The 9,560-nt window shown below is 43.5% G+C and overlaps 1 long non-coding RNA gene across 1 annotated transcript in view; it reads left to right on the top strand.

Moving 5' to 3' along the window:
• The first annotated feature begins 5,950 nt into the window (after nt 1–5,950).
• The window catches only part of LOC138358972 (uncharacterized), a 52,213-nt gene continuing 48,603 nt past the window's right edge, over nt 5,951–9,560 (top strand). Inside the window, exon 1 of the long non-coding RNA XR_011225673.1 lies at nt 5,951–6,379. This is a non-coding gene — a long non-coding RNA (uncharacterized lncRNA). The remainder of the gene's footprint in view (nt 6,380–9,560) is intronic.

Raw genomic sequence — 9,560 nt, 5'->3', positions numbered from 1 at the left:
AGAGCCCTGAGGCACTCCACTTACAACATTTTCCCACTCTGACTTATCCCCATTTATGCTAACTCTCAGTTTCCTTTGGAATAGCCATGCCCTAATCCAACTTAATATAGCACCCCCAATACCATGAGCCTCTATCTTTTTAATCAGTCTTTCATGTGGCACTGTATCAAAAGCTTTGCTAAACTCAAGGTACACAACATCGCAATCCTTAGCACTATCAACTGCCTCAACTATGCTGGAATAAAAAGATAGCAAATTTGTTAAACATGAACGGCCATTTGTAAAACCATGTTGCGACTCATTTACTAATTTGTGTTTTTCAAGCTGAAGACGAATTTTATTTGTAATTATCGATTCAAGTATTTTTCCCACAATAGACGTTTTGCTAATTGGTCGATAGTTTGACGCAAGTGATCTATCTCCTTTCTTAAAAACTGGTATCACATTAGCAACTTTCCATAACTCTGGCACTCTGCCTGACTGTAGTGATTTATTAAATATGGTAGACAGTGGCTCGGAAAGCTCCTCTTTGCATTCTTTAAGCACCCTGGCAAACACTTCATCCGGCCCTGGGGATTTGTTTGGTTTGAGTTTAACTATTTGTTCAAAAACATCCTCCCTGATAACTGCTAAACTAGTCAACCTGTCCTCGTCCCCACCCACATAGACTTGTTCGGCTGAAGGCATATTGTTACGTTCCTCTTTAGTAAATACAGATACAAAATATTTATTAAAAATACTACTCATCTCTTCATCATTATCTGTTATTTGACCTGTCTCAGTTTTTAATGGACCTATCCTTTCCCTAATCTTTGTCCAGTATAACTGGGAAAACCCTTTAGGATTTGTTTTTGCTTGCTCTGCTATGCAAACTTCATAGTTTCTTTTTGCTTTCCTTATCTCTTTTTTAACACTTCTAACCAGTTGTACGCAATCCTGTTCTAAAAAGATTTCCCCATTCTTAATCCTTTTGTACCAAGCTCTCTTTTTACCTATAAGGTTTTTCAGATCCTTTGTTATCCACTTTGGATCATTCATATTCGATCTATTCAATTTATATGGTATACTACATTCCTGGGCTTTGGTTAGAATATTTTTAAAAAGGATATATTTTGAATCCACATTGAAAACCCCTTTTACGTCACCTATCTCTGGGTTAACGTCTAGCTCCAAAACCGGCCCACAACCCATACCCAAGACTTTCCAATCTATTTGACCCAAAAATTTTTTTAGGCTATTGAAATCAGCTTTTCGAAAATCAGGCACTTTAACAGAATTTTCTCCTACAGATCTATTCCATTCTATGCTAAATCTGATTTCTTTATGATGACTATTCCCTAGCTCACTCCCTATTTCTATGTCTTTAATTTGTGTTTCCCTGTTAGTTAACACTAAATCTAAAATATTATTTCCCCGCGTTGGTTCCTTAATGTGTTGCGTAAGAAAGCAATCATCAATTAATTCTAGAAAATCTACTGCTTCATTATTCCCTGTTTTGTTTAACCAGTTAATTCCACTAAAATTAAAGTCACCCATGACATAAACGCTGTTAGATCTAGATGCTCTAGATATTTCATCCAATAGATGCTTTGCTTCCATTCTGTCTAAATATGGTGGCCTATATATAACTCCTATTATAATATTATTTGCTTTTTCGTTTAATTCTATCCAAATAGTTTCTGTTTGTGGCTCAGTTTTGATTCCCTCTTTGAGACTACATTTCAAATTGTCCCTTGCAAATATGGCTACTCCCCCTCCTCTCTATTTGGGTGAAATAGTTTAAATCCATTTATTTGATATTCAGCTAATAGTTCTCTATTTTCTACATTCATCCACGTTTCGGTAAGTGCAATAATATCTATTTTTTCTGTGCAGACAAGAGCATTTAAATCGTTTATTTTATTTCTTAGATTTCTAGTGTTTGTGTAATATACCCTAAGTGAATTGTTATTTTAGGCCCTTCTCTTTTTTTGATCATTTTGCCAATTGTTTTCTCCCACAAACACATACCTTTATTACCTCCTTCCTCCAAATCGATTCCCATACCACTATCTACTAACAGTTTAAACCCAAACAAACGCCTCTAACCACTGGTTCCAACGAGTTCGCAACAATAACAACCCCAGCCCTCGATAGATGCACCCCATCGCGAGCATACATTTCATTTCTTCCATAGAAGTGTTCCCAGTTGTCTATGAAAGATATTGCATTTGATTTGCAATATCTTTACAGCCGGTAATTGACACCAAGTGCCCACGACATCCATTCATTTCCCACTCCCCTTCTTGGAAGAATGCCACATATGATCGGGATTCCTCCTTTGCTTCTAACTAATTCAAATGCTGTTTTATACCTCTGACTCAGTTCCTCACTCCTAACTCGACCAACATCATTTCCTCCCGCGCTAATGCAAATAACAGGATTGTTCTCATTTCCAGCCATAATATTATTCATATTGTTTATAATATCACCAATACCAGCTCCGGGATAGCAAACCCTTAACCTGTTCCCCCTATCTCTAGCACAAAACGTTCTATCCAAATACCTTATCTGGCGCGCGACGAGATCTGGGTAAATCACCGAGGAGCCGAACTTGACAATCGCCGGCCTCCCAGCAAGCAACGGCACCCCACACACAGACTCCACAGGGACAAGTAGCATATGAAGTAACACCACCTCTACTGCGTGGTAAGAAGCATTCCCGGAAAACTCCAGGTCAATTGAGGCCTGCCTGGTGACAGGGTCCCCCCCCACCCATGAATGCAGACCGTCACGGCCCCAGGGGGACCCCGAAGGAGATACACGAGACGCAAGCAACGTCAGCAGCGACACCCAGCTCCACACACCACGCCGGGTTGACAACAACTGCAGGAGCCGGACGAAAACAAACGTACCTCACGGCAGCCCAGATTTTATTTCTTAGAGCGCACTCCCCTCTAAGGTCGACGGCTCAGTGGTAGGGATTTCAAACGTTAGAGGTCTCGGCGTTTGCTCGCGCCTTCATAATTTTTCTATGGTCTCTAGAGTAGGGAATGAGCTGCTTACTACACTCAACGTGTAAAGTAAGCAGTCCCTTCCTCAGAAGGTCCATCTAGACTTTTAGCTTAAAGTTGACGGATTTACTAGAATTTGTTATGAAAGAACTCACATCTACATCCAGGCAAGCACCATACGTCAGGGTAACGAATATAATACAACACAAGAACTGATGCAAATAATACAACACTAGATCTGTTACATATGTTAGTGACACACAATAGCATACACGTGGCCACCATGTTTCTAGGGACACACAGTAGCAGGACACGTGGCCACCATGGTACTAGGGACACACAGTAACAGGACACGTGGCCACCATGGTACTAGGGACACACAGTAACAGGACACGTGACCACCATGGTACTAGGGACACACAGTAACAGGACACGTGGCCACCATGGTACTAGTGACACACAGTAGCAGGACACGTGGCCACCATGGTACTAGTGACACTCAGTAGCAGGACACGTGGCCACCATGGTACTAGTGACACACAGTAGCAGGACACGTGGCCACCATGGTACTAGTGACACACAGTAGCAGGACACGTGGCCACCATGGTACTAGTGACACACAGTAACAGGACACGTGGCCACCATGGTACTAGGGACACACAGTAACAGGACACGTGGCCACCATGGTACTAGGGACACACAGTAGCAGGACACGTGGCCACCATGGTACTAGTGACACACAGTAGCAGGACACGTGGCCACCATGGTACTAGTGACACACAGTAGCAGGACACGTGGCCACCATGGTACTAGTGACACACAGTAACAGTACACGTGGCCACCATGGTACTAGTGACACACAGTAACAGGACACGTGGCCACCATGGTACTAGTGACACACAGTAACAGGACACGTGGCCACCATGGTACTAGTGACACACAGTAACAGGACACGTGGCCACCATGGTACTAGTGACACACAGTAGCAGGACACGTGGCCACCATGGTACTAGTGACACACAGTAGCAGGACACGTGGCCACCATGGTACTAGTGACACACAGTAACAGGACACGTGGCCACCATGGTACTAGTGACACACAGTAGCAGGACACGTGGCCACCATGGTACTAGTGACACATAGTAACATACACGTGGCCACCATGGTACTAGTGACACACAGTAACAGGACACGTGGCCACCATGGTACTAGTGACACACAGTAACAGGACACGTGGCCACCATGGTACTAGTGACACACAGTAGCAGGACACGTGGCCACCATGGTACTAGTGACACACAGTAGCAGGACACGTGGCCACCATGGTACAAGTGACACACAGTAGCAGGACACGTGGCCACCATGGTACTAGTGACACACAGTAGCAGGACACGTGGCCACCATGGTACTAGTGACACACAGTAGCAGGACACGTGGCCACCATGGTACAAGTGACACACAGTAGCAGGACACGTGGCCACCATGGTACTAGTGACACACAGTAGCAGGACACGTGGCCACCATGGTACTAGTGACACACAGTAGCAGGACACGTGGCCACCATGGTACTAGTGACACACAGTAGCAGGACACGTGGCCACCATGGTACTAGTGACACACAGTTGCAGGACACGTGGCCACCATGGTACTAGTGACACACAGTAGCCACCATGGTACTAGTGACACACAGTAGCAGGACACGTGGCCACCATGGTACTAGTGACACACAGTAGCAGGACACGTGGCCACCATGGTACTAGTGACACAGTAGCAGGACACGTGGCCACCATGGTACTAGTGACACACAGTAACAGGACACGTGGCCACCATGGTACTAGTGACACACAGTAGCAGGACACGTGGCCACCATGGTACTAGTGACACACAGTAGCAGGACACGTGGCCACCATGGTACTAGTGACACACAGTAACAGGACACGTGGCCACCATGGTACTAGTGACACAGAGTAGCAGGACACGTGGCCACCATGGTACTAGTGACACACAGTAGCAGGTCACGTGGCCACCATGGTACTAGTGACACACAGTAGCAGGACACGTGGCCACCATGGTACTAGTGACACACAGTAGCAGGACACGTGGCCACCATGGTACTAGTGACACACAGTAACAGGACACGTGGCCACCATGGTACTAGTGACACACAGTAACAGGACACGTGGCCACCATGGTACTAGTGACACACAGTAGCAGGACACGTGGCCACCATGGTACTAGTGACACACAGTAGCAGGACACGTGGCCACCATGGTACTAGTGACACACAGCAACAGGACACGTGGCCACCATGGTACTAGTGACACACAGTAGCAGGACACGTGGCCACCATGGTACTAGTGACACACAGTAACAGGACACGTGGCCACCATGGTACTAGTGACACACAGTAGCAGGACACGTGGCCACCATGGTACTAGTGACACACAGTAGCAGGACACGTGGCCACCATGGTACTAGTGACACACAGCAGCAGGACACGTGGCCACCATGGTACTAGTGACACACAGTAACAGGACACGTGGCCACCATGGTACTAGTGACACACAGTAGCAGGACACGTGGCCACCATGGTACTAGTGACACACAGTAACAGGACACGTGGCCACCATGGTACTAGTGACACACAGTAACAGGACACGTGGCCACCATGGTACTAGTGACACACAGTAGCAGGACACGTGGCCACCATGGTACTAGTGACACACAGTAGCAGGACACGTGGCCACCATGGTACTAGTGACACACAGTAGCAGGACACGTGGCCACCATGGTACTAGTGACACACAGTAACAGGACACGTCACCACCATGGTACTATTGACACAGTAGCGGTACACATGGATCTAGTGACACCACAGTAGGGGGCCACGTGGTGACCATGATAACACTATCTCAGGGGACTGTGCTGCACAGGTCAGTACCACTGTGGCGAGCGGCGGGTCGTGTGTAACTGCGCGTCTCTCACCTCTTATAGAAGGACACAGTCATACTACCGCATACCACCTCTATGGTATGCTAGTGGTACTTTGCCCTTAACCGAACAGAATCATCCTAACGCATATAAGGCCGCAATCATACTTTTGCGTAATAAATACACAACAAATATTCTAAACAATATCCGCAGAAAACCTGAACCTTTCACGATAAGGAATGGCATTAAGCGTTTCGGATTTATTGGTTATTTTTTTTTATATGTACTTTGACAAGAAATTGTTGTTAACATTTTGCCTGGGAGTGATGTGTGGTGTTTGGGGGGTGAAGGGTCTGACTGCTGGCGTGGTCGGCCTCATCCTCCTGGCTGTCATCACAAAAATAACCAACTACATTCACCCAAAACCGGATGTTAAGATTCAGGAACCTTCTTGGGTGAGTTGCATCTCTTACTGTGTGAAGTTCAAAACTTTTATGTAATCGTTATAATTCCATTAGAGTTGCAAAGATGTATATTGCAGCCAGAATTTTGGTTGTGGGAGAAAGTCCACTTTTGTGTAGTACACGACAAGGGGAAGTCATTGATACACAGTGACGTATATAGTTACGTGAAGATTCTTTCGATATTATCGTAATACTTTGCGATCTATCAATATTTTCACCTGCATATTCTTACCACCTGGATCCTGACATTACCTGACAGACGGTGGGGTTCCCAAGACCAAATATTAAAGACTTTACTGTTTGATGCTGAGAGTGACCACCTACCCTCCCTTATACACCTGAACCTTCTTAGTTAATATTAGAGCAACTTCCTGAATATCCACACAAGTGGGTCCTTCAGGAATAGTATGCTTCTGTTACACGAATAAAAAATAATTTGTTGTGACAAAGTTATTTCATTATTTTTTAGCCATGAATACTCTTTGCTTCTCCTGAATTCACAAAATTTTGTATTTATAACTGTAACAGTAATTCATATATACATTTACATACGGTCGGTTTACACCTTCCATATTGACACTGCCTGTCATTTTTAATTTTGTTTCTGAATCAGAGATGGAAACTACTAGGTTCCATAACTCTAACTCATATACAATCATCACAAGTATAAAATATTTTAATAAAAATGAAATGATTCAAGAGAGTGATTTGGTCCTCCGTGAGGTTGATTCCAGCAAGGTTTAAGAAGCCATCTCTGGGTCGAGGAATCATCATAGGGCCTCCAAATATTGTCAGTTTCTTGAGGATCCTGGTTTCGGTGCTGTGGCGATGTCGATCTGAAAGGACGTCGTGGTGTTGGTCGATTCGAATACGAGATCTTCGTCGATGTTGGTGTGTCACCATTTATCTGTAGCAAGAAGTAGTTGCGTTTTGCTATCGTTGATCTCATTTTCTGCCTTGTGTATTTGATTTCGAATCAGATCTTGGCGATATTTTATCGTGAAAGCTTGGTTTCTTGCTGCTGGGTCGTGCATTCTAATTTTAGTATATTTTCGTAGCAGTCTTTCTTGTAAACATATGTTTTTGAATAAGATATATGTTGTTGACCGAAAGGGTAAGATTAATTCCAAAAGGTAACGAAGGACACTACAGTCGAATTAAAATTGAAGGTAAACAGATTGATTGAAACTGTAACGCGAAGAAATCCGGACTCCACCTGCCAAAGGTTATCGGGGAATACAAACCTGGATATGTACAGGGAATGTCAAGACTTCAAAATTTCTCTGGTGATGGTCTGGTTTTGTGAGGAAATTATATGCTCCTTGATGGAGCCCTGTTGTTTGTGCATTGTTAATCGTCTAGAAAGAGACGTTGTTGTCTTGCCTATATACTGAGTTCGTTGGGGCATACGGTCCCCAAGTGGGCATTTGAAGGCATTGACGACGTTGGTTTCCTTCAAGGCGTTCTGTTTGGTGTTTGGGGAGTTTTTCATGAGTAGGTTGGCCGTTTTTTGGTTTTTGTAGTAAAAGGTCAATAGTTTTGTCTGATTTTTGTCTGTAGGTAATATTAATAATTGATATTATTAATAAAAGATATTACCACATCACCTCACCGCCAGATGCAACGGCTGAGGAATTCACAGAACAGATAAGCAAAATAGAGAATAGCCTTGATAAATTGGAGAACCCGATACCTGATATTATTTTCCTAGGTGACTTCAACTTGCCTAGTCTCAGGTGGAAAATAGCAAACAATAATATTATACCAGGAAATCTATCAGGACCTAACCAACCACAGATTAGAGAACTACTTAGATTCTGTGACAAATTTTCACTCAATCAGCAGATATCGGAGCCAACGAGAAATGAAAATATTCTAGATCTGGTCTTTACGAACAATGAAGACATTATCAGAGACATTACGATATCAGATACCACATACTCAGATCACAAACTCATTGAAGTGCAAACGACCATCAATACTCAGAATAGACTTAAAACGTTGATAAAGCGAGAGGGGCTATTCAGTAAATTCAATTTTAATAATAAAAGGATAGACTGGGAGATAATAAACAGGGAACTTACAAACATTCCATGGGGAACTGTTCTAAATAATACAAGTCCTACAGAAGGAATAGAAAAACTTACTTCAGAAGCGTATCAAGTCTGTCTGAAACATGTTCCTTTGAGGAAAGCCAGAAAGAGATCTAACGTAGAAAGAGAACGCAGACGACACTATAAACGCAGGAAAAAAATAACGGAACTGCTTATGCAGACACGAATTTCCCGTCAAAGAAGGAATAATTTAAATAGGGAGATTGAAGAAATCGAGCGGAAATTGAAACACTCATATGAAACTGAAGAAAGGCAGTTAGAACAGAAAGCAATTCAGGAAATAAAGAAAAATCCAAAATATTTCTTCTCATATGCGAAATCAAAAGCAAAAACCACTGCCAGTATTGGACCTATTCGTACAAGTGAAGGTTCATACACGGAGGATGACAAAGAAATTAGTGAAATCCTAAAAAAGCAGTATGAGGACATGTTTAGCACTCCAATAAACAACATGAAGGTGGAAGATCCAGACAATTTCTTTATGCGGGATATTCAAACCCCGGTAAATATAACTGATATAAACACGAGCGCACTAAATTTTGAAAAAGAAATTGAAAACATGCCCATGCACTCGGCCCCAGGTCCAGACTCATGGAATTCAATATTTATAAAGAAATGCAAAGTGCCGGTAGCACAGGCACTCAGTATAGTGTGGAGGAAGAGCTTGGACACGGGGGAGATACCAGATGGACTTAAAGTAGCAGACATAGCCCCTCTACACAAGGGAGGGAGCAAAGCATTGGCAAAAAATTATAGAGCAGTTGCACTAACATCGCACATCATAAAAGTATTTGAGAGAGTGATTAGGAGTCAGGTCACCAATTTCATGGAGACCAATGACCTTCATAACCCAGGCCAACATGGATTTCGAGCGGGAAGATCGTGCCTCTCACAGCTACTTGAGCACTACGACAAAGTCACTGAGGCATTAGAAGAGAAACAGAATGCTGATGTGATATACACGGACTTCGCAAAGGCCTTCGATAAATGTGACCATGGCGTGATAGCACACAAAATGAAGTCAATGGGAATAACCGGTAAAGTAGGACGCTGGATAC

This window comes from Procambarus clarkii, chromosome 88, assembly GCF_040958095.1.
Source record: "Procambarus clarkii isolate CNS0578487 chromosome 88, FALCON_Pclarkii_2.0, whole genome shotgun sequence".
In the NCBI taxonomy this organism is placed as follows: domain Eukaryota; kingdom Metazoa; phylum Arthropoda; class Malacostraca; order Decapoda; family Cambaridae; genus Procambarus; species Procambarus clarkii.
This window is presented reverse-complemented; position numbering and strand designations above follow the sequence as displayed.